Source organism: Globicephala melas, chromosome 8, assembly GCF_963455315.2.
Source record: "Globicephala melas chromosome 8, mGloMel1.2, whole genome shotgun sequence".
Taxonomy (NCBI): domain Eukaryota; kingdom Metazoa; phylum Chordata; class Mammalia; order Artiodactyla; family Delphinidae; genus Globicephala; species Globicephala melas.
In genome coordinates, this window is record NC_083321.1 from 106833447 (window position 1) to 106859990 (window position 26544).

Sequence of the window (26544 nt, forward strand, 5' to 3'; positions counted from 1 at the left end):
GAGCAGACGTTTCATCTGAGCCCTGAAGGATGAGAAAGCCTTCAAGTTAGGGCAGGGGGGTCCCAGGGAGAGGAAACAGCAGCTGTGGGAAATGACCACACATACTTAATGAACTGGAAGACAGCCCAGGTGGCCAGAGCATAGAGTGAGTGGACCTGTGGAACAGAGGAGCTGGGGGATGAGAGGGGCCAGATCAGGTGGAGACCTAGAGCCTCTGCAGAGCAGCCCTGTCTTCATCCCCAGAGTGGTGGGGGCCATGGGAGATTTCTAGATTGGGGGAGGGGACATGCAGGACCACTCTGCACGTGGCACTCAGAGTGGGTTGGAAGACACCAAGCATGGGCGTGGCCAGTTAAAAGTAGGGGCTCAGGGACTTCCCTGGTGGTCCAGTGGTCAAGAGTCCACCCTGCAATGCAGGGGATGTGGCTTCTATCCCTGGTCGGGGAACTAGGATCCCGCATGTCACAGGGCAACTAAGCCCGCGCGCCACAACTAGAGAGCCTGCGTGTCTCAACTAGAGAGCCCATGTGCTGCAAACTACAGAGCCCACACACCCTGGAGCCTGCACATCACAACTAGACAAAGAAAACATGGATGCCACCACGGAGAGAACCCATGCGACACAACGAAAGATCCCGCATGCCGCAACTAAGACCTGATGCAGCCCAAAACAAATAAATAATAATTCTTTAAAAAAAAGAAGAAAGGAGAGGGGGTCCAGGCGGGCACGAGAGGAGCTTTGTCTACAGTCCTAGACGATGGTGATGGACGTGGACGCCCCCAAGGGGACGGTGGAGGTTTTTAGGAGACGTGATCCACAGGACTCGGTGGAGACGGGGACAAGCCAAGGGGAGTTTTCAAGACGATGCCTTGGTTCCCAGCTGTGTTTCTTGATGGACATTATGGCAATGACTGAGGCAGGACTCACTGGATTCAGACCCGGTGTAGGGGAGCAGCGTGGATTAAGAGAGCAGGTATGGGTTCAGCTGAGAAAGCGGAATAATGGCCCAGAGGGTAGTTCTCGAGCCAGACAACCTGGGTTCTAATCCCACATCCACTGCTCACTGGCAGTGTGATCAGAATTCTCTGCTCGACTGCCTGAAGCAGCCCCACCCACCTCATACGGTGGACCGGAAGCTCAAATGAGAAAATCTACATAAAGCTGTTAGCACAGGGCCCGGCACCTGTAAGAGCTCAATACTTGGTCACTAGGGTGATTATTTGGGGCAAGCTGTGTTGCAGTTACATGTGAGACGTCCAAGAGGGGACATCACTTCAGAAATTAAATATACAAACCTGAAGCTCAGAGCAGAGCTTTTGACTAAGGATGTCCCAGTGCAGGTGGTGATTCGTGGTATCTGTTTCTTCAGGCTCATGGAATGGAAACTTCTGCCTGCCCAGGAAAAGTATTGAAGAAGAAGCTTCCGTCTTTGCTTCACTTCTCGCTGTTTGTTTTTCACCCATATAGGGATACGACTGACCTATCTGGGGACTTCCCTGGTGGTCCAATGGTAAAGAATCTACCTTCCAATGCAGGGGATGCGGGTTCGATCCCTGGTCGGGGAACTAGGATCCCACATGCCGCAGGGCAACCTAGCTCACGTGCCACAACTACTGAGCTCGCGCGCCTCAACTAGAGCCCGCGTGCCGCAAACTACAGAGCCCATGCACTCTGGAACCCGTGAACCACAACTAGAGAGAAGCCCACGCACCACAATGAAGATCCCACATGCCTCAACAAAGATCCTACGTGCCACAACTAAGACCCGACGCTGCCAAAAATAAATAAATAAAAATAAATCTTTCAAAAAAACAAAGATTGATTTATCTGATTAGGGAGAAGACAAAGGTGGCACGTCTGCGTCCTTGTTTCTTTACTGGGCAGGGTTAATGTATTTCTGGCCTCTGCTTATATGCATTCGTTTTTCCTCCCTCTCTCCGTTTCTCTCTTTCCCTTTTTCGCCTTAAAAGGACTACTTGTGGTTTGTGTGTGTTTTCCTTTCTGTTCCTTCTGCCTCTACATGCCAAGCCCCCTGGCAGGTCCTGTCTCTGCAAGGGGAGGCCCACAGCTCCAGTTGACAAATTATTCTGCCTGTGGCTAAGTGAATAAAACCGACTGGGAGAAAGACGGGTATAAAGTGAGGAGCTCATTTTGGACTTGACTCAAGACTGCAGTCTGCAACTCAGCTTTACCTGCAATAAAATGGAGAGTTTGATGCCTGCTTGACTTTGTATTTCTCAGTTGGTTCAGGCCTTCGTGGAAGACAGAAATGATCAACTGTACCTTTTAATCCCAACAGGAATTGAAGCCATTGCTGATGTCTATGAGATAATCTCAGGAAAACAGACAGAGATAAGAGGAGCTAGAACCGAGTCTGAAAAATGCTTTTTAATGTCCTGGCTAAAGGACTAGCCGAGGACAAGGGGAGGCGGATGAAGATGGAAACAGGTTATCAATCCAAGAGGTCAAAGACTCTGCAGAAGGCATGATCAGCAATGCGGAAGGGTACCAGGAAACGCAGCACACCGTTGTCAACATTTTTCTATTAGATTGTTTTCAGGACGGTCGTTAATTGCCTTGGTGAAAATTCTTTTGTAAAACAAAGGGATAGAAGCCGGACTACTGTGGGTCAGGGCGTGAGTGGAAGGCGAGGAAAAAGAGAAAGCATATAATGACAACTTTTCAAGAAATGTAGCTCTGAAAAGGCCGAGCAAGATACAGTGGAAATGGATCTCCCATCTAGGTCTCCGTCCCAGGAAACCCCAAATCTGCACTTCACAGCTGGTTTGGAGGAGCTCGGCTCTGTGTATGTAATTCCCTCCACCCTATGCTCTCTGTTTAATCATTGCTTCATAGGAACAATGCTCACAGGCATTTTTTTTTTTTCCTTTCAAGACCGGGTTGAAACATATCACTTATAAAAATGAACATCCCGGGGCTTCTCTGGTGGCACAGTGGTTGGGAGTCCGCCTGCCAATGCAGGGGACACGGGTTTGAGCCCTGGGCCGGGAAGATCCCCCATGCCGCGGAGCAACTAAGCCCGTGCACCACAACTGCTGAGCCTGTGCTCTAGAGCCCACGAGCCACAACTACTGAGCCCACGTGCCACAACTACTGAGGCCCACATGCCTAGAGCCCGTGCTCCACACCGAGAGGCCACCGCAATGAGAAGCCCCCACACCACAACGAAGAGTAGCCTCCGCTCGCCACAACTAGAGAACATCGACAGGCAGCAACGAAGACCCAAGGCAGCCAAAAATAAATAAATAAATAAATAAATTTATAAAGAAAAACGAACATCCCAATTCAATGGATTCATTTGACCGTGAGGTCCATTCCCCCCAAAATACGAATCGGGCCATTGTCTTTTCCTGGCAAGGATCAAGAGTCATCCCTCTGCCAGGGATGTTGTAGCGCCTGGTGTATTTCCTGTTACGGCACGTATCACAAGGTACAGTCATTATTTCTTTACCTATCTGTATGTAACCACCCCCAGCTGGTAAACTTCTCTAGGGCAGGGATTCAATCATTGTCACTTGTCTCACGTGGTAGGAACTCAATAAGTGACTGTAAAGTAATGGCGAAGTGGCAGCTCTATGCCTGTGGTGATATTTGTTGACAAAATTGGATTTCTGTGTTGGACACAGAACCAGAAGAGACTAAAGAGGCATGATGACTAAGTGCAATATGGTGTCCTGGATGGGATCCTGGAACAAAAGAAGGAAATTAGTGGGAAAACTGGTAAATGCCCTCAGGGCACCTAGCCTGAGGCACTGGACCCTAATTACTTGTACCCAGGGCTCTCCATTTCTTAGAAAGAGCTGAGAGGTATAATTCTCTGCTTTGAAGCAGTTGAGCACAAGGGTATGGAAAGGTCAAACGATATTAGACTCATGCCTCCTTGAGAAACAAGTTAGCCTTCCTCACAAAAAGATCTCTCATTAAGGGAAAGGTGTCAACCTCCCTTCCAGGACCCCACCCAGTTCCTTCAGGCAGGATTGTTTAAAGGTACAGGAAACTTGGTCATAACTTATTCCACTTGGTTCCATCTTTAGCATTTTGCTCTCATGCCCAAAGAGTTCCTGGAGAGCCTATTTAACAACCATATGACAATGAATATCAAATGAAATACCTCCAGCCCTGCCCCTTTCTCATCAGGGAATGCGGGTCTTCCATAGCCTTACGCAAATGGAGGCTGTCCAAGAAACTGTGTGCACTTACAAAAGAACAATGACATCTGTAGCCAGGAGCACACAGGCCCGTCAGTGGAAATGGCAGGTTCGGAAACCGTAAGTGGTACTAAGAAATAATATGGCTTGTGACATTCTGAGGCTACTAAGTGTATGAGTATATTCAAATGTAAGTTTGTATGGCTTGGGAAACATGCCATCGAAAACAATGCCAGTGACCAGAGCATTTAGTATTCACTCACCACTTACTCTGTGCTGGGCACCCTGCAAAGTGCAGGTGTTATACCCTTTCATCCTCACAAAAACGCTCTGGGTTGGTCCTACTCTTTTCCTTATTTTACAGATTTAGACACAGGGGATTAAAGAGGTTGAGTAACTTGCCCGAGGCTATTACTCAACTAATGAGCTACACAGCCAGGACTTGAACACAGATACTCTGGCTCCAGAGCCCATGATCTGAGCTACTTCATTACATCACACTTACACTTGCAAGCGTTGGCATGTAATCCATGTAATCCAAGTTCTAGAGCCCATGGGAGGAAGGCAAGAGGCAGGGATGTCCTGGGATGCCTTCTCCATGTGCATCACTGAGCTTCCGACGTGTGTGCTTCTCTTGGGTACCACCCACGCTTGTCCACATCTCCTGGGACCCGTTATCCTCAGGAATTCCACTGGGAAGAATCCTTCCAACCAGCAGACACGATTTATTCCCCCAGAGTCTGAGCTATTCCCTTTCAATGAGGATTTAACAGTCCAGGTAATGCCACCCCAAATCATTTTTTTTTTTGGAAAGAGCTGTCATAGAAAATAAATGACAGGTTAATATTTGTCAGGAAACATGCTAAGTGGTAGGGATACAAAGATGATAAGTCCTGCTCTCTGATAGTAAACTGATGCACTAATTAACATTAATAGCTTAACTGGCAATAATGGCTTAAAGCATCACCCCATCTCGTTAAGACATTATCGCTTTCATGGGGTCCTTCAATGTTCGGCCTGAAAGGAATAACTTGTGTGCATCTCAGCACACATGGCACGTCAGGGTGGCGTGGAGGGCAGGAGAAGAGGACTAAACGCTCTAATCCCACTGTTTTAGAAACGCTTCTGAGTGAAGGCGTCTTTGGGAGTCTCTCCAGATCCTCCTGACACATGGTCTCTCTGGTCGAGTGGGTGCTGAGTGTGAAGCAAGTCTACGTTCGTGGTAAACACGTGCATCTCGCCTAGTTCGCTTAGAAGCAGATCCGAACTTGAGAAGGAATCCACACAACGGTGCTTCTCACACTCTGCCGCACATACAAATTACTGGGGGAAATCTCGCCGAGATGCTAATTCTGAGTCGCAGGTCTTAGGTGGGGCCCAAGAGTCCACGTTTTTAACAAGCTTCTAGGTGGCACGGATGCTTCTGGTTCTGGGACCACAGTCTGAGAAACAAGGCTCTAAGTTCCTTCTGCCACATCAAAACCCAGGGGCCACCTGGACTTACCTTGGGTTCCTCCACGGATGGGGAGCTCACTACTCCTAAGGTAGTTTCTTCGGTCTTGGACCCCTTGATTATCAGAACGTACTTCCTTCTGTTGAGCTGAGATCTGTCACCTCACCCATTAAATGTGTTCTACCCACTAGGGCCACAGGAAGACATTGAGGTCTTCTCTCAGGTAACACCTGTGACCACACTAGGTCCAAGGTCAACTTCCTGACCTACGGATTCCCAAGGATCTGTGATGGGTAGGAACTGTAGGAAATAATTCCCTTCAGAAGGGTAAATGCAGGATTCAAAAGCATACCTGCTGATTGTTTTTATGTTGTGGTCCCTTGGTGGTTCCCCAGATAAATACAGACGCATCATAAAGTACAGCCACAGCCCCACAGCTCTTTTCACAGGGAAGTCAGCCCCTCCTTCCACAGCCCGTGCCCAGCCCTGGCCCTTCCCCCAACTCCACCACGGAGGAAACATCCCAGGACACACATGGATGGAGAGGTTTCTGTGTTCCCTGCACGTTATCACAGCACAACAGAATAGACACATGTTTCCAGCCTAGACGGCCCATTAGGGAAGAAAACTCAAGAACAGACCGACATGTCCCAGTGTACGGAGAAGACGGTTCCAAGTTAACCCGGACCTCATCTGTGAGCTTGTTCTCTGAAGAGAGAGAGGGAAAACGAAACGCGTTTACCTTTCGACTCTCCTCCTGCTGTTAACGGGAAGGCGGCATCATAAGTTCTTCTAACTTCTTCAGAAGGTTTTGGAAGCTCATCCTGAGTAAAGACCGGAACAGGGAAAGAATGATCGGATGCCCGGAGCAAAGTCCCAGTCACTGCGGGAGCCCAGGTGTGGCTCTTCCAGTCGCCCTTTGATTCCCTAAAGGCTGAGACACAAGACTTCATGTACAGGTCAGGAGGGCCAGCCACAGACATCCATGGCTCCTTGGCCTCTTTTTTTCATGAATTTGGGAGTCTGAAACCTTATTGCTAAATTTTATGGTTTCTTCAGTGAGATGGGAAGAGCAGTTGAGATGCAAAAAAAAAAAAAAAAAAAAAAGCAGCAGCTAAATGCTACCACTTGGAGAACGTGGATTGTACACAAACGCTTATAGGAATCCTGATCTGAGTCATGCGGAGATTTGAGTGAGGGTGTCTGGCAACCCAGCCTTCCTTCTAGACAAGCCTGTGCCCTCGAGAGCGAACCAACTTTCCTACTCTTACCCCAGTGCCCCACAGGCCTGTGGAGGGTCAGGGAGATCTCGGATCGTGTCCGCTTCGGGGGAAGGTGGGAACAAGCAATGGACTCGAAACAAAGCAGGTCCACCTGCTACTCCTCCGAGGTGCACAGCCCAGCACAGGAAGGTCCAGTGCAGCCACAGCCGAGGGTGCAAAACACGTGTCTGAAGGTTTTAAACTTCAGCAACAGCTCCTTGGTAGTTAGATAAGAACGGATGGCTGTGAGGGGTCCCGGTCAGCCATGACACCCAGGTGCCCTGTCTGGTGGGCTGTCTGGTGTCCAAGCTCAAGATCAGACAGCATGCTTTCTATTCTTCGGCGCAAGGAAACCCAGGCAGCATAAAATTGGTAGATCGACAAGACCAAAACTTGAGACTCCTAGGAATGTGTATCTTTGTAACTCCGCTTTCCCTGGAAAGGAAAGCGTGGAGGGGACAGGGGAGGGGACCAGGCCACCCCCACCTCCCAGCACACACTGTCATCACTGCCCTGCACCAACTGGGAAGGTTTTCAGGCTCGAGTTAGGATTTAAGTGAAGCGCACCGCACCAATATTGTCTGGTGCCATCTGTTATTTTATATTTCACGAAATTTGGCCAGTTTTGAAATATTATAATTATATCTGCTCCATTACGTATGCAACGCAGACATTTTCTGAAACATAAATACAGTATGTGGGAAATGTGACTGTATTTATAGCCACTGGCTGGTGGAAAGCGAAAGGGCAGCCGGCGCCAGCGACAGCGTGGGGACGCAGCCGGCCGAGGAGCAGGGCCCGGGTCAGGAGCGGCCTGCCCGGCACACCCCATCCCCAGAAGCCTCCGCTGCTCCCAGCGCTCACGGCCTACTCATCCTCCAAGAAAAGTCACACCAGTTTTATGTCAAATCGTCCAGGATCAAGCATGTCTCCCCGCCTTAGGCTGTAGCTGCCAGACATTCAGTGATGCCCAGGGTCATGGACCGGGCCCAGAAGGGGCACAGTTCTGAAGGCCACCCCCGACCCCAGGGGCTCCTTCCAGCATCCACGGAGGAGAGAGAGCGGGGTAGGAGGAAGGCAGGGGTCCTCGGAGCCCAAGGACCAGGGGGTCGGGTGGACCTGCTGTGAGAAGGAACCCGCTCTCCCGGGACAGCCAGCTCCCTGAGCCCCAGCCTTCTGCTCGCTTCTGCAAAGAGCCTGGCGCTGGGTGGCTCATTTGGTGTGGTTGCAGGGGGACCAGGAAAACGGTCGGCCTCTGTCAAAGCCTCCGCTGGGTGTGTTCTGGATTTGTTTCATCTTCAGAGAAAAAATAGCGTTGTTTAGTTGAGCTGTTCTTCAAATACTGCAAAGTGCTTTGCAGTGACAAAGAGAAGAAAGCAAATGACAAGCATTTGAGCTTCCCTTTCTGTCTCTCCAAAACAAAGGCATTATCTGTGATGAGAGCTAGTTGATAACTCCAGGCATTTCTGCCCTGGTTGTCACGTCCCATCCGTCCCATCCGTAGGAGATGAGGCAAACCTTCTTCTACGACACTAAGTGCTACCACTCTGGACAATCCAGCCCAAGAAGAATGGCATTGGCATTGCATGATTTTTTTAAAAATTTGAGTTCATTACTAACATTTAAAAATCAGGGATTTCACATAAAACCCAGCTTCTCTTGAAAAATTATAAGAGCTGGCATCACTCACTGGAAGCGTCTTCCTGCCTGGCGACAATCTGCCTGCTCTGAGGAGCAGCTGCCCGCGTTGGAAGAGACTCAGTCCTCAGCTTGCCCTGGTCCCTCCCCCAGCACCCCCAGGCCCTGCACTCATTCACATCCCTGCCTGGCCCTGGAAGACACTTGTGTCTGTGACCCCTGAACTAGGCAATTGACTCTTACGGAGAAATACAGACAAGAAGACTGAGGTGACATTTTTTTCCTTGATGTAGGGTTGGCGAAGCATTAAAATATATCTGTAAACACTCCAACGGGAAATTAAAGGGAAATTTATAAGCCTCTCTGATATTTTTTTCTTAAAAAAACTTCCTAAAAGTGAAAAGATAAATCTCTACCAGAGCTCTTATTTTTCTATATTTTAGTCATCTGTTTATTTATCATTCTTTACCAACAGACTGAGCAATTTCAGGACAGAAGCCAAGTTAATTTTCCTTTGCACACCGGAGTCTATAACAAGGGCATGTCGTGGACCATAATCTATGGAGGGAAGGGAAGAAGGAAAGAGTTACCAAAGCCAGAAGCTTTATGTTAGATGGAGTCTGAAAGAGTTTTCATTCTCGGGAGAAGACCCCAGTCTGAGTCTCCTGATGCTGTGAGGTCCCAAATACAATGCAGTACATTCCCTGCCCAGCCCAGAAAGGAGACAAGACCCCGTCCCCCAATGTGCTTGGTTGTCCCTAATGGGAACCGGGGAAGGGGGCAGGATGCCCACCTAGAGCACCAGCCGTCTTGGGTGACGAGTATCGTGCAGCTCAGCGGCAGCTACTTTTCCAGCAGGGCTGGACCATCCAAGACCAGCAAACCACTGCCTTCGGGCTCCCACTGTGGCTTCATGAGAGGAAACAGTTTTGCATGAAATAGCTCTGACACCAAGGGGGACAGAACACTGTGGAGTGACTGGGTGGGATGCTGGATGCTACTACCTCAGGGGCGAAGGAACCTCAGAGAAGTAACAATAAAAAGGAAGGTATTCATGAAGACTCTGTCCTCCAACGGAACTCCTGTAAGAATCCAACAAGCAACAGGAGAGCAAACTGAGAAGCAAAAATCCTTTTTTGAGGTTGGGGGTAGACCTGCCTCGGACAGAGTCATGGCGAAAAACTTGCAAAATTAAAAATTTAAATCTATTTAAAACAACTGTTACTGAGTATACTGGTATATTTTAGGGCTTCACAAAGTCTATAAAAGAAAAAAAGTAGACTGGCTTCTCCCAGGAGTTTTCAATAAATGGTATAGATTTGGTGGCACTGCCGGCCTTTCTCTCTGCACCCAGGGCCATGGCTGGCATGACCACCAGGGAGAAGACCGCACCCCACCCTCCCCTCGGGCCCCACCACTTGTCACCTGGATTCTGCAGGACCGTGCTGACCAGTATTCCCAACTCCAAGCTTGCCCTCACCTCTGACAGTGTCTCCATCCTGCCACCAGATTAAACCTTCTTACGGCACAAATCTGACCCCATCTCCACCCTTCCACTCAAGATACTCGGTGTTTCCCAGGGCCTGACATGTGTATTTATGAGCCAACCAGTATGTGTGCCCTGCACATGGCAGCCATCAAGGGTCAAGGGTGAGATCAAGGCCTCCATCGTCGGCCTCTGCCTCCCTCCCTCTCATTCTCACCTGCCTGCTTCCTACACACTGGACCACGTGGACACTCCGTGCAGTAACTAACATGTAAGTGGCCAGATATCATTTGCAGAGAAAGCCTCCCCTCTTGGAGAAGCCGTCAATCTGACCCAGTCAGAGGAACAGCCCCGCGTGTCCCTCCCTCCAGGGCACCAAACTCTGGCCTCCCTCCCTCCACTGAGATATAAGAAAGATTTTTGGGGCTCGGCTTAAGGACACTGACCATGTATGTGTCCCCTGACCCCTGTGTCTAAAGCAGCAGGCACCCACCATGTTCATGTCGGGCCTTCACCCTGCTTCAGTACCCAGGACCCGACACGGGACTATATACTTGTCTACTGCATGCCTTTCCTGCCAGGATAAAGGCAGACTCTGTCTTATGCACTGGGAAACCTCAGTGCCTGGAACTGGCCTTGGCATAGCAGATGCCCAATGAACACATGAACGAATGAAAGGATGAAGACATGTCCAGGTGAGGCGCTGACAGGTGAGGAAGCCTCTGTGATCAGGGACCCATCTCCGCTGTCAGGTACGGTGTTCTTGCTATAATAAGAATCCTTTCCGTTAAGAGTAATAAATACAATAGGAGAGTTATTTATGCTTTCAGCAAATGCCTAACAGGAGAGAGGAAACCTTGCAACGTACAGGAGACAGTCCATCAGAAGCTAACACCTGGACCTAAGTGAGTCCGCACACTGGTCCGTACGTCCTTCAGGAAGCCCTCCCTGACGCCCCGGGGCCTGGGTTGTGGACCCCTCCCCGACGTGCCGCAGTCCCTGGAGGTCCCTCCACATGACATGCCACATTTTCAGGTGCCTCTCCTTCCCCATCTCCTCCACTGGCCTGAACTTGAGGCACAGTGTGGCCTTTTTCTCCCTCTCGCCAACAGGTTCCACAGCTGCCCAAGGCCTAGTCAGTGACCAGAGTGGATGAGACAGGCTTGAGCTCAGGCCATGAGACAGAAGGAGCCCTCGACGTGGACCCAGAAGACCTGCGCTCACATCTCCTGTGCCGTTTGGCGACCCAGCGCCTGAACCTCTCCTGCTCTGGGGAGGCCAGGATAGGCCCTCCCCCTCTTGGAAGGTAAGCTGAAGCGGTGTTCCCCCTCTCTGCCCCTCGGCCGTGCAGGGGAGCCATGTGACAAGCTCAGCAAACTGGATGTGTGGGCTTAGAACTCTGACACGAAAAGGTGTTAACAAAGTACAGGGACAGCCAGAGATTCATCATAGGGGCCGGAGTCTAATTAGGACCCCGGGGTCCTCACCCCAAGCACCCAGGGTTGGCAGGGCCTGCAGTGGCGTCTCCAGGGCCGTGGGGGTGGGGCGCCGGTGGTCCAGCCTGCTGTGCTCGCCACTTCCACGCCCCCGCCTTGGCCCCTGCCTTGTGCTTCTCGGTGCTGTCAGGTGTCCTTCTAAACCCTTGGTGGCTACAAGTCAGAGTGGGTATCTACTGCCTGGAAGCAAGACCCCTGCCCGGTGCTCTCAACCTTTCTGGAGCTCAATTCCTCACATGAAATACTGGGACGATCCTCACTTCCTGAGCTGACATGAGAGGTCTAAGTGACACACGGGGTTCACAGGATGTCCTCCAGCATCCGGAAGTGCCTGGTGGACATTCCAGTAAGGATGCTTCCCTTCCTACATCCCTCAGAATGCTCTAGAGCCAGCCAGCAGGAGGCACTGGGGCAGGAATCCCGAGCGGCTTTCCTGGAATGTTTATCTGAGAAGCAAAACAGTGTTTACCCATCTGCCAGCAGCACAGGCTTAATTAGTGTTTGCAAACCGCCTGACGTCCTTGAAATAAAGGTGCCACCGAGCCCGGCCGTTATCGTGATCAACTGGAAGCCACAGGTGCCCGGGAAGAGGAAGCAGGAGGCCCACGTGGCACCAACGCCCAGTTTAAAAGCATCTTTTCTGGTATGTAGTTCGCTTACCACACGACACACTCATTCAAAGGGTACAAATGAACTCATTTACAAAACAGAAGTAGAGTCACAGGTGTAGAAAATATACTTATGGTTACCAAGGGGAAAAGGGGAATTGGGATAAACTGGGAGGTTGGGATGGACATTTACACGCTACTATATATACAACAGTTAACTAACAAGGACCTACCACACAGCACAGGGAACTCTACTCAATACTCTGTAATGACCTATATGGGAAAAGAATCTAAAAAAAGAGTGGATATATGTATAACTGATACACTTTGCTGCACACCTGAAACTAACACAACATTGTAAATCAACTATGTACCAATAAAAATTTTTTAAATAAATTAATTTAAAAAAAATCCTCATTGGGATGTAGTTCGCTTCCCACACAACACACTCATTCAAAGTGCACGACTGAATAGTTTCTAGTGTATCCACAGTCTGCACCAGCACGCTTCTCGTCAGGACAAAGGGAAGCCCCGCAGCCTCTAGCCGCGCCTCCCATTCCACCTCCCCAGCCCTGGGCGACCACTAACCTGCCTTCCGTCCCTATAGACCTGCCTTTTCTGGACAGTGCACAGGAATGGAGCCGTATGATGTGTGGTCTCTTGTGACTGGCCTCTTTCACTCAAGGAAATGTCTTCACATTTTCTCCTTGTTGTAGCAGGTGCCAGCCGAGCGCTCCACACCTTCCAGTGGCCACATAACTTTCCATCCCTAACATCTCTTGTATGCAAACATCGCATTTTGTTTCTTCATTCTTCTGTAGATGGACATTTGGGTTGAGTTCACCTTTCTGCTACTGTGAATAGAGCTGCTGTGAATATTCAAGTACAAGTTTGTATCTGAACAGCTGTTTTTATCATTCCTTGGGGTATATACTTGAGAGCAAAACTGCTGGGCCTTACGCGGTGACTGCATGATTTTACTTTCCCACCAGACTAATGTCTTTTTGATTTCATAAAGATGTAAGCGTCTTTTTACATTTATAAGTATTTATGTTAGAATCCTTTACAACCCTTTTTTTCATTATTCAGAATATTATACATGTTTGTTCTCCTTTTTACATGTGGCCTAGTGTGGCCTTAGCTGCCCAAGCTTATCCAGCTTCTACCCTGTCAGACCTGCACTCAAGGCTGTCTCCTAGCCCACCACCGTCTGGACCCCATCCGTTCTGAGCCTTGGCACAAACGTCATGAGTACCTGGCTGTGTAGCCTGGCACGAAGTGGCTCATCTCTAAGTTAGCCCAGCGCTGCATGGTGGCTTACAGCGCTTTCCTAAGATATCTAGTTTCATTGCTCTGGGCCTAAATTTTTAAAAAGTCTTCTCTGATTTGGTCCCAACTAGTTCATGCTTGGACAAGGCTGTGGTCTTGTTAATATATTCGATGGGAAGAAAAGCACTACATGTGATAATTCTGTACATTTGAAAAGCTAGGGTACTGAATAGTAAACTGAACTCTTTTCTTCAACCACACAGTGTCTGTACAAGCGTCGATTCTGCCGTCTTTAGCAGGGCAGGTCGCTGGAGTCCCCCAAGCCCTGCAGCTTCTCATGACCAATCACCCGGCCCTTTCCGCACATTTATAGTTCCTGTCGAGACACCATGGGCTTTGAATTTTCAATTCCCTGTGTTAAGGATCACCGGGAAAATGTTTTGCTTCCTATGGGAGCATAATATATCTGAGTCTCACCAGGCTCTTCGGAAGCATTAGTTTAAGCTCATCTTCTATGTTCACTGCAAATTCTTCTTTACGGACCTGCTCGCGGAATACGCAAGGCCACACTGTGTACCGTCAGATGTGCATTTGCATCCTTAGCCCACCAGCTGTGTGATCTCAGAAGGTCTCTTGATGTCTTTGAGCATCCGTTCCTTCATCTGTAATATTGGGATGATAATGGCTACCTCACTGTGCTCTAATGATGCTGAACAGAAATAGAGGTCATAAAAATTATCATTATTTTAAGCACCCTTCCCCCTCGAAGGATCCCTATGAGCTGAGTCATAGGCGTATACATTTGAAAGCAATGCCCTTTAGTTGGGGATCGATGCGAGGAGCCAGTACTGATTCCTGCTCAGCAACAAACTCCCTCTCCTGCCCCGTCCTGGTACCCCCGCTCTACATCTCTGTTTTCCTTCCACTGTAATACCTAACATGTCCACATGACACAGGAAGTCGGCTGCAGGGTAGCGGGAGTTGCGGTGTGGACGGCACCACTGGGACACTGGATGTGGCTCAGTGCCAGCCGTGCCCTGGAATGGACCCTGGCTCTTCCTGCCAATGGTATCGGTTGACATGAAAACTATTACTTATTTGGGTGGCCTTGTATCAACACTTCTCTGAAAATAAGAGCAGGGCTGGTGCTCTGCACCAGCAGGTAGCATCGCTGACAAGGACTGCTTGAGTTGGCTTTTTCCTGTTAATGGCATTTCTTTTTTCAAAATATATTTTAGAGTTCAGATGTTCCATTAATTCATACTGGTGTTTACCACCACTGGTAGATGTTTACAGAGTTTTATTATTTATTTAGATGTACTTGGAAAATAAAAAATCTCATAGAACTGAAATGTAATTTTCTCTCTAGTAGTAACAGGAATAAAATGATAACGTGTTTCTTTTGCATAAAATCTCTTAACAAGCTTGTGATGGGAGAACTCATATTGCTTATTTTGAATAATGAAAGTGGGATACTGCAACCTCCCGTGCAAAGGTATTTCACAAAGGGGTCCATCTCCCAGTGAGCGGCGGGGGACTGGTAAGACGACAGGGCTTAATGGATTAAAGATGTAATTTCCTGCTACAGAAAATGCCAACCTTCCATTTTCTGAGATAAATGTCGATGTAAGTGTCAAAATTAGTTTTTGACAGATATATGGTGGACCCTGAGACTTGCAAACCGAGGACATAGCCAGTGGACTCCAGTTTGCTTCATAAAAGAGAAAGAAAGAGTTACAAAAACTTGGCTCAAAAAATGGTTCCGCCTTCTCTGCAAAGCATTCAGAATGTAATAAGCTTTCATGAAAGAGTAAATAAAATCAAACCAGAGGAGTATCATGTGAGCCCCCTCCTTTGCTTCTTCTCTTTCCAACATCTTTCTTTGTAGCAGTTTTCCATCCACATTAAATTTCCTAAAAGTTCATTTACATCAACCCACGCCTTTGCTGAGAAAGCTTCGGTGGTGCTTCGTTCAATCTGAAGCCTTAGTTCAAAGGCTCTCAGAACAGGAGCGCTACTGACACTCCCAGCCCGTTTCCATCGTGCTCCTCTGTGAGCACCCCGACACCCGGCAGGCCCGTCACTCCAACCGCGTCATGATGCTGGGACCTGGGTGCACCCCCCGTTTCCTGCCGCCCTGAGCTCTAGCCCCTTCTTCTCTGAGCGTCAAGTCGCCTGCCTTTAGCGTCTTCCAGCTCCTCTGAAAACGTCCTCTGTGCTCATCGTTTGCTACCTCATGTATGCCGTGGTTTTCAAGGAGACCATGAGAATCTTAAGGGCGAGGTCCACTTAACAGCTGCTGTTTTTACTCCTCACAACTAGAATGGTTCCCTGTCCCTGGAAAAGGTGCCAGACATGTTTGTTGAGAAGAGTATCAGCAGAACAAAACTGTCTTCCTGAGGCTCTATAGAGTCTTGTTCTTGTAGAGACCAGATAATTCCCTGCCTTTTTTATGTCTCTTCTCAGCTACTATGGCCAGGAAGCTTCTGGCCTTCTCTAGCTCCCCCAGAGAAAGGATGTGGGCTGGAGATGGATTTGAACAAAGCGATCAGTAGCTCTCATGTCTTCGATGCTCCCAGGAGACGAGACAGTTCCAAATCCAGCCTTCCCTTTCAACGCACTTGGCTACAGCCACATACCTAGTGGTGGAGGCCCATCCGAGGAGCAACCAATTCAAGCAAAGGTCCAGCTTTCTGAGAGGGGGGCTTGGCAAAGCCGAGTTGCCACGGTAACCAGGCTCCCAGCTTCAACATTTCCTACTTATGTTTTGTAGTTTGGGGTTTATGTTTTGGATGGTTTTTTTCTCCCCTTCCTTTTAACCTCCAAATGTGTGAAGAAAAATGTCTGCCAGGGGAATTAAGAGAACACACTGCAAATAAGCAACGGGGAATCATGGGGATTTAAAGGTCTCTGAGACTGAAAAAATAACACACAGGACTTGGACTCTAAGCAACGGGCTATCAGACTAGACCGTGGATTGGAGCTGGCCGCGCAGGCCTCCTGTGTAGCCTCCCTCTTTATCCAACCAATTTTTCATATGCTGTAACTACCACATTCCACTTTTTTAAAGTATCAAGAATCTTACAGTTTTTGGGTCTGGTAGTATTTTTTTAGAGAAAGAGAGCTTACAACATGTTCAGAAGGGCCGTTTGCCATGTAGATAGTTCTCAACTCATCCAGCTGGTATTCACGCCAGCCTGGAAGCATCATCAACCAATCACTCAATACATCAACTGGACAAAGCCGTGGGTATAATTCCTGGAGACAGGAAAAAAGATGGTGCTCACAGAGACCTGGGGACTGAGGGGCGCTTGTGGGAAGATTGAAAGCTTGTTCCAACCCTGTGGTTTTCCAGGTATTCACTCCAACTCTGAAAGTCTGGTGTAGGTTCTCCCCAAAAGAGAAGAGCAACAAAGCTAGTGGTTCAGATAAAAGCATCCCTGGTGATGTTCTGTTCTGAGTTTCTGTGCCAGCAGGGTGGTTTGGGCAGATTTAAAGTCGTAATGAAAATGGAGCCCTCAGTTTCCAGTTACAGAAAGAAATGTTCCTTATCTCTCCTGTTAGCTGCTAAGTCGCCTTAAGGGTTTAGATTAGAAGACACAGGCAGAAGGAGAGAAGAGTTATTAAATTCTGAACCTGACACAGAGAAAAATTAGAGATAAACAGATGAGAAATAGAACATCTTAGATCTCAGATAAGAGATCAAGATGATGAGATCATCACGAACCTTGAGCTACATAAAAAAGCAAACTCAATGCACACACACATATGTACTACACATAGTATATACTACATATTATACATACATGGCTTTATATACATAGTCTTACTCAGCACACAGTCATTCACTCAAGTGGTCTTTCGAACGCAACATGCAATTGCCAGTAAACCTCGCAGATGAAGTCTTCAAACACTGCTTCCTTCTGGCACACAGCTGCACATGTGTGGCATGCATCATTTCCAGAGGACATGATAATAATCTATCAGCTCTAGGAGCTACGCTGAGCCCATAGAGATAATTAGCTCAGACGTGCAATGATAAACATGTCAAGATAGGAGAAGCATTTCTTTCCTTAAACAAGAAATGACGACATGGTAAAAATGGGGTTCCATGAAAGGTGAACGATATGCCTGTAATCAGTCTTACATAGTGAACTGTCATAATTTGAGCTAATCTGTGTGGGTCAGGAGATGCCTAGTGATGGGGGAATTAACATCAGGACTTTGGAAATGGAATTCTGGAGTTCAAAAGTAAGTCCCTCAGGGGTCTTCGGATCAATTTCCTTATTCCCGGCTAAGATCCCTCTACACTCACCATCTTCCATCATCACCGTCTTCATCAACACGTGTTGTCCTTTATGTAAAGAAACTTACGTTTTTTTCAGCCTTTTCTATGCAGGTGCATTTCAACATAGAGCCACGCTGAAGTCAGGATATTTTTCCTTAAACCCACTGATGTTCAAAAAAATCAATTTCCTATTGTTTTATCTTCTGTGAAGAAAAGAGGCAATGTCTACTGACGCTATATGGAAAAGTATTTGAAAGTACTTGGAAATTTGGGGCCAAACGAAATAGCAACTGAGAAGAGTATAATTTACTAGATGCCTACAAATATCTTTTCTTGATTATAAATTCCATTGGTTTTAAGACAAATCATCAGTTTTCTTTTAGCTTTTTGTGATGGCAAAAAAAATTTTAACTTCTATTGTAAGATACATCAACATTTCAGAGCTGTTAAAATGAGAGCTAAGGGCTTCCCTGGTGGCGCAGTGGTTGAGAGTCCACCTGCCGATGCAGGGGACGCAGGTTTGTGCCCTGGTCCGGGACGGTCCCACGTCCCGTGGAGCGGCTGGGCCTGTGAGCCATGGCCGCTGAGCCTGCACGTCCGGAGCCTGTGCTACACAACGGGAGAGGCCACAACAGTGAGAGGCCCGCGTACTACCAAAAAAAAAAAAAAAAAGAAAGAGAGAGCTAATGTGCACCTTAGAACCCAGGGAATATGGTTTTGTATGTTTTTGTTTACTTCATTGTTTGTCAGCCTAATATTCTCATGAAACTGTGCAGTGACCATATGGAACATGAAAACTGAGTTTTATTTCCTAGGTCCACTCAACACTGGGATGAATTTCACATAGATTCATAACTTTCACACACAAAAAAGATGTTCTTAGAAAAACTCAGACCAACTATAAAATTAACGACCAGGTATCAGGAGCTGTCATGTAGATGATGTTCCAGGGATCACAATTATGGCAAATTAGTGATCATCTCCCATGCACTTTGATCAATTCAAACTGGGATGTGAGGCCACAACTCTGAACAAGACATATTCATTGGTAATGGACTATCCTGACCACCTTAAATAGCCATACAAGTTGAATGAAATTTATTAGGCAATTGTTTTCAGGCACTGGACAACAGGCAGCCCCAGACCCCAATCTCTGAGAGAAGAAAAACTCACAAGGGAGCCTCATGAGTACTTCAGATCTGCCTGTGGATAATTTCCTGACATTAGCAACACAAGTTGGAGTCCAACACAGTAGCCCTACTGGGCTAGAGATGCAGAGCTCAGACTTTGACGTAGTTGAAGAGGCTGGGATCCTTAAGGCAAAGAACCAGAGAGGAGGAAGTAGCACATCTGTCGGGGGGGTGATTGCCAGGAGCGTATGCAGTGGGTCCCCGAAATTCATACCCAAAGTCTGGGTTGCATGTGCCCAGGGTAAGACTACACAGGGCTTACCAGAGAGCGAATCCTCCAGGCTGAGAACAGAAGAGAGATAAGTTAAAGCAGTTCTGGGGAGTATTGGAAATATTGCCCCACTCGAGTGGAGAGACCTCATTCACATCTTGTTGATTTTCCAAGAATCCAGCTGAGACACCAAGAGAGGCCATGCCTTAGGATCGAGGACCAAGCCCTAGAATAAGGCATCCTGACCCACCCTAACAGGGTCTGCACACGAGCACTGCCAAAGTCCTCAGGCGAGAGAATCTGGAGGTTGAGCATTGCCAGGCTGGGGGATTTTGGAACCACCCTGGGCTTTCTTCAGATCATCCAATAAAGCACAAACTGAACTCTGTGTAAACGCAACTCCCTCAGTCAGTAACTGAACTACCTTCTAGAATAAAAACGATCACTTTTCAGAGAAAAATTACAGAATCCAATTTCTATAATGTACCATCAACAATGTCCACTAAACTATAAAAAATCTTAGATATGCTCAGAAACGGGAAAATATGACGCACAGTAAAGGAAAAAAAAGTAGTCAATAGAAACATGCTCAAATGATCCAGATGTTGGATTTAGCAAAGATTTAAAGCAACTTCTATAAATATGCTCAAAGAACTTTAAAAATTCAAGGAAAGGATGGTCTAATGAGAAAACAGGAGATTCTCAGCAGAGAAATGGAAATTATAAATAATAACCAAATAAAAAGAACCAAATTCTATAAGGAAACAGGGCAATAGCTAGAATTTTAAAAATTACTGGAGGGTCTTAACAGCAGATTGGAGGTAGCAGCAGAGTCAGTAAACTTGAAAATATATGAATGAAAGTATCCAATATTAAGAAGAAAGAGAGAAAAAATGATTAGAGAAAAATGAGCAGAGCCTCAGGGATCCAAGGGACAAACCCAGACGGTCTCACACACACATAATAGATGTAGAGAGGAGAAGAGAGTGAGAATGATGCAGAAAATATATTTGAAAAAAAAATAATAGCTGAATATTGACCAGATTTGATGAAAAATATCAACTTTCAAATCCAGTAAGTTCAACTAACCCAAGCTAGATAAATACAAGGAAAATCATAGCTAGGCACAACATAAGAAAACTGCTAAAAGAAAAACAAAGAAAAGGGAAAATCTTGAAACAGCTACTGTGGGGCTGGGGTGAAAATTACATATAGGGAAACAGTCATGTGGATTACCGGATTTATTTCCAACTTAGAACCAACTGAAGCCAGAAGACAATGGAACATCTGTAGAGTGCTGAAAGAGCATCATCCCTCCACCCAGAACCCTGCACCCAGTGAAAATACCCCTCAGAAATCAGGGTGAAATGTAGACATATTTAAACAAACTAAAGCTGAAAGAACTCTTCACCCGTAGATTCAAGGAGCGCTGAAGAACAATGCCAGACGGAAGCTCATGGTCAATAAGGAAATATAAAACACTGGGCTTTTTCCTTTTCATTATTTCCTAAAAACCACATGACTACAGGTAGCCCTTTCTTTTCACGGTGCTGGACAGACGATCATAAAAATTAGCACACTGAAGCTGTGCAAAATTCATAATCAATGGCACATAATTAAGATAGTTCTATGACAGGAGTAAAGACGCAGACGTAGAGAATGGACGTGAGGACACGGGGAAGGGGAAGGGTAAGCTGGGACGAAGTGAGAGAGTGGCATGGACATATATACACTATCAAATGTAAAACAGATAGCTAATGAAAGCAGCCGCACAGCACAGGGAGATCAGCTCGGTGCTTTGTGACCACCTAGAGGGGTGGGATAGGGAGGGTGGGAGGGAGGGAGATGCAAGAGGGAAGAGATATGGGAACATGTATATGTATAACTGATTCACTTTGTTATAAAGCAGAAACTAACACACCATTGTAAAGCAATTATACTCCAATAAAGATGTTTAAAAAAAAAGACAGTTCCATGACCTTTAAAATTATTTGTCTAAATACTAACTCTCCTACTGTTGATTACAGAAATGCACAGGAAAGTTAAAAAATAGTAAAATTAATACCTATTTAGTACACTGTAGTTTAAAACATGAGAAACATTGAGAACTGAAGTATTTTCTTTGTTAAAAAATACAAATTACCAAGATTAGTTTGAGGAGTGCTTTCCTTCTTCTCTTCACGTAACTTATGATACAGAGTAGGCATCTCTTCTACACCTTGGAAAAAAATCTAATCTCTTTTTAAAGTTTGCATTCGTTTCTAACTGATTAAGTCTTCGTGCTTTCAGTGTCATGAAGTATCTCCAAGGTTTTTTAATGTGATTTTCTTAGGTGGCATTACTTCTTCTAAGACACTGTTACCCCTCTGCATCACAACAGCTTTCCTCACTTACGGTGGTGATTTTGTCTTCACTAAGTCCTTTGGCTGGATATCCAGAGTCTCTAGTGGTGGCAGGGCCAACATTCCCATGGTCGACTACTTCTTCATTTTCATTTCTTTCTTGCTCCTTTTTCTTTGTTGGACAACTTCCTCATTTGATTATCCATTTTTGTACAATGTTGTGTGGGTTTGTCACTGGGAGACAAAGAGGTGACACCCCTACCTGCTTTGCTATCTGTGTATAAACTACGTAACAGATGCACGGTGCCATAATCAGGGACAGACTGTGCAAGAAGTGACATGTTTGGGGATCTAACCCAGGGTACATCTGTTATTTATGTTGTGATTTATGAATGGGAAAGCTAGAAGTATAGTTTGCATTTTATACAGTTATTCACAGTTAATACACTGGAAACCGATATATAAATTTTGTTGTTGGAAGACTAGTATTAATTAAGTAAATGTGATAATGGAAATCTGTGTATATCAAAACTATGCAGGGCTTCCCTGGTGGTGCAGTGGTTGAGAGTCCGCCTGGCGATGCTGGGGACACGGGTTCGTGCCCCAGTCCGAGAGGATCCCACATGCCGCGGAGCGGCTGGGCCCGTGAGCCATGGCCGCTGAGCTTGCGCGTCCGGAGCCTGTGCTCCGCAACAGGAGAGGCCGCAGCAGTGAGAGGCCCGCATACCGCAAAAAAAGAAAAAAAAAAAAAAAAAAAACTATGCAAAGTGAGAGTTACCTGTGTTGAAAGCAGACACTACATTGCGGGGCAGGATTTATATGGAGGCAGAAGTGAAAAGTATTAAATAACAGCACCAAGTTAGTGCTGGGTAAAATGGAGATGCACTGTTTCATAATCACTACGGTTTGGAAATGATGTAACAAGTGTGGGAAGTGTTATGTGGTACAATACTAACTCAAAAATCGGACTTCTTAATTGAAATTTTAATTGAGATAATTGTGGATTTGCATGCAGTTGTAAGAAATAATACAGAGATACCTGTACTGTTTACCCATTTTCTCCGAGGGTAACAACTTTCAAAACTACAGTACACACGAGGATCTTGACTTTGCTAAAATCCACCAACGTTACTCAGATTTCCCTCATCTTACTTGTTCTCATTTCTGTGTGTATTTAGTTCTATCCAACTTTACGGCATGTGTAGGTTTGTCTATCCACCATTAACATTCAAGGTAAAGAACATTTCCATCACTACACCGCTTGTCCTTTTATAACCACAGCCAGCTCCCTCCCCTCGTTTTCTAATCTCTAGCAGCCAGTAATCTACCCTCCACTTCTAAAACGTCAGCATTAAAAAATGTTATATACATGTAATTGTACAGATGTGCCCTTCTGAGATTGGCATTTTCCATCCAGGATAATTCTGTGGAGACACACACACACATAGTGGGATGTATCAATGTGCCTTTCTTGCTACATTAGGATGTGTGCCATCCCAGGATTAACATATGAGATTTGTAAGTGATGCATACCCCACAGGGCACCACTTACACAAAGGGAGGGAGTTTGCTCATGAATCATCACCATTTTATATTCCAGAATTGCCTGGTAATTACGTAGGTGACGCAAACATTCTCCCACAGAGTCCAGGTCTGTTTACTGTAAACAATCACAGAGAAACCAGGTTTTCCTCTTAAAAGCATTCCGTAGATGGGAGCTCACAGGTTAGTGCTAACTGACAGGAGGTCCAGTCACCCTGTTTACACAGAGATTCAAACCGATACTTTCTCATCCAGGCATCCTCAGTTGAATCAAAGCACGTGTTTCAAAGACTCCTTTCCCCATCAAAAGACCACACGGATGTGGATCTATTTTTGGACTCAACATTCTTTTACTTGATCTCTAAGCTGCATGGCCACTTACAGTCACTTTACCTTTCTGAGCCTCGGAGCTCTAACACATAAAATGGCAATAATAATATATAATTCATTAAATTGTTGCAGCAGTTAAATGTGAAGAGCCTGGCACGTAAAAGGTATTCAACACGTGATGGTTACTACAGTGCACGTGTTATCTGAACTCAAATTAGGTCATGTCAGCTGACAAGGGATTGTATTTTTTTCCCTATTTGAAACGGTCAATGTGGGAGATCATAGAAAAGCATAACAAAATCACTTTTAACCGTTTAATAAATCATTTTGTAAGAATATAATGTCCAAAAAATGAGATAACCCACAAAAATCCTGAACACACTGCTGTAAGTATGCAGCATATTAGTATGTATATATGTACCTGTTAATGCATATGTGTACCCAACGTAGTATACACACTAAATATCATGTCTTTGCTGAAGCTAGGCCGTGTGCCTAAAAGCTGCATGACAGGGCTTCCCTGGTGGCACAGCGGTTAAGAATCCGCCTGCCAGTGCAGGGCACACGGGTTGGAACCCTGGTCTGGGAAGATCCCACATGTCGCGGAGCAACTAAGCCCGTGCGCCACAACCACTGAGCCTGTGCTCTAGAGCCCGCGAGCCACAACTACTGAAGCCCACGCGCCTAGAGCCCTGCCCACCGCAATGAAGAGTGGCCTACACTCGCTGCAACTAAAGAAAGCCCACGCGCAGCAACAAAGACCCAACTCAGCCAAAAATAAATAAATTCATAAAAATAAAATAAAAGCTGCATGACACCTCCTCCACCCAACCAACCACCAACCTTTGGCAAACTCCTACTCATCCCACCAAGCTCACGTGTCACCTCTTCCAGAGAGTTTTCCCCATCTCTCCTCCCAGTAGACCCGGCTCACGTCTCTATTGCTAAACTGACATTTTTACAAGCACCTATGTGCTGTCCTTCCACATTAGACACTGAGGTCCTCAGTGGACAGAGGCAGTGCTTTGGTCTTTTTACCCCCTGCAGTACCCTCTCCAGTCACATGTAATTCCCTGCCTTGCACACAGAAGGTACTTAATGCAGGTGCTTAATTGCTTAAGCTCCCTGTCCCTATGCCCCGGCTTGTGTACAGACAGGCCCGTAGGAGACATGTGTTCCAGCTACGCCATCCACGTGTAAACATTCCAGTCCCATCCGGACATCAGAATGCAGCTGGCTCCTCGGACCGGGTTCCTCCTGGGGACTAAGACTTTGGAACAGTGAAGCACATGCTATTAATGAGGGAAGGAGGCCACCCGGAACCCATTAGCAATGGATAAGCTGTCACTGCCATCACCTATCGGAGGCTCTCATCCTGCACAATTTAGAAGTGATCAAACCTCGGAAGTGGCGGATGGAACACAAGGAGTCCTGCTGCTGTCACGCTTTACTGTCTGCCGTCTCTCCAGCCAACGTAAGTTGTTTTGCATCGTTGCTCAGGGAACCAACACAAATCCAGGTTTCACCAGGGAAGGAGAACTGCCCTCTCCAGGTTAATCAGTGTGGCTGGCCTCATCTGAGTTAAGATCGGGCCCAAGAGTCAGGAGCACCAAAATCAACTCCACTAAACTACCGATCTATGTCAGGTTACTAGGACAGGACTGAAAACAACAGGGATTGGGGCAAGAAGTGGGAGAAGTAACTGAGAGTTCTGAAGCCAGCTTTCAAGCCACAGTCAGAAATGCGAGATATTCGAGTCCAAATCAGGTCAGCAAACTCTCAGAATCAGCTGAGAGCTCTGTGGGAATAAGGCCCTGTCTGTCTCATCCTCCACACCCCTTCCCCTACTCTTAGCACATTCCTTAGACAGTAACAGGCCAATCTTTAAAAGGCTCTTCCTCAAGTGGCGAGTCGGGGACCTAAGCTCCTACTAGCCTGTGGCCCCCCATTTCCCAGTTCAGGAACCCTGAAGGCCACCACACTCATCCACGTCGACCCAGATGAGGAAGAACACGGAGGACAGAGTGTGAAATCCTTTCTCTTTTTAAAATGGAGTTGGCCTGAATGTGGCATAAATTTCTTCCATTCGTTTCCTATTGGCCATATTCTGTGCTCAGGTACCTGATGACCCCAACTGCAAGGAAGGCCAGAAAACAGTCTCGCCCAGGAAGAGACCACAGGTCTGCCCACCAGCTGGCAGACACTGTCCTGATCTCCTTTTGTGTTCCTTTTTCTCGGAGAGGTAAGGCCAGAGGAAGAAAACTTCCAACATGAGATTCTTAAATCAGAATTTAATTCACCACCTCCAGCTTATTCTTCCTCTAAAGGTGGAACAGTCCTTGGAAGACACCTCTGGGGACTTGACAGTTACCCAGCTGACCAAGTTAGGTAGCCAGAATTAGGAGGCCCCCTTGACCTGCGTCTAATACGCAAGCAACAAACGTTCCCTGTGTTTCTATTTATTTGTTCATTTATTAAACATGAAATATTTATTCAGCATCTACTTTATGAGAGCACCATGCCGGCTAGACAGCTCCAGTTCCAGGAAGGAGAGGGTATGTATCGGGTGGACTGGGTTTTATTCAAGGTCTATAACCTACTCACAGCAGCCAAGCCTGGTCCTGGCTCCCCCGAGATTCGGGGTTAGATGCTGACAGGGGGGAATGGCTCCCCTGAGCACGGGCACCGAGTGTGTGAACCTCCCACTTCTCCCCTCTGGACCCCTACTATTGTACTGGCCCCGATCCCCACACCCCCCTCGATCAGGATGTGCCCTTCTGCTTATCTGCATCTTGATTATTTGATTACACTGTTTCTACATGTCATGTATAGGAATAAAGTTACCATTTCTCAGGATGCTGAAATGCATCTCTGCGTCAAAACAGCCACAAAAAGAACCTGAGAGAGGGTTTTTTGTCTGTTTTGGGTCTTTTTTTTTAACTATTGAAGATGCTGATAGCAGTCTGTCCTATAAGAAAGGACAGCGGAAGCAGGGCAGAGGGCAGCGAGGAGAATGCTCTGTAGCTCAGGCAAAGGGGGTCAGGCTCACAGCCCTGCATGTCCTGCAGAAGTCTCCAAGACCAATGGCTTCTCCACGAGATGCAGCCCTCATGTCGCTGGACCCTCCTCCCCACCACTCCGGAAATGCTCAGCTGCTGAGGGCGCCTCCAGGCTCAAAAGGGCTGGATGTCCATTTATATGAAAGCTGAGGCTAAAGAAAACAGGCCTGAGAAGGAACCAAACCCATGCCCTTGTCGTG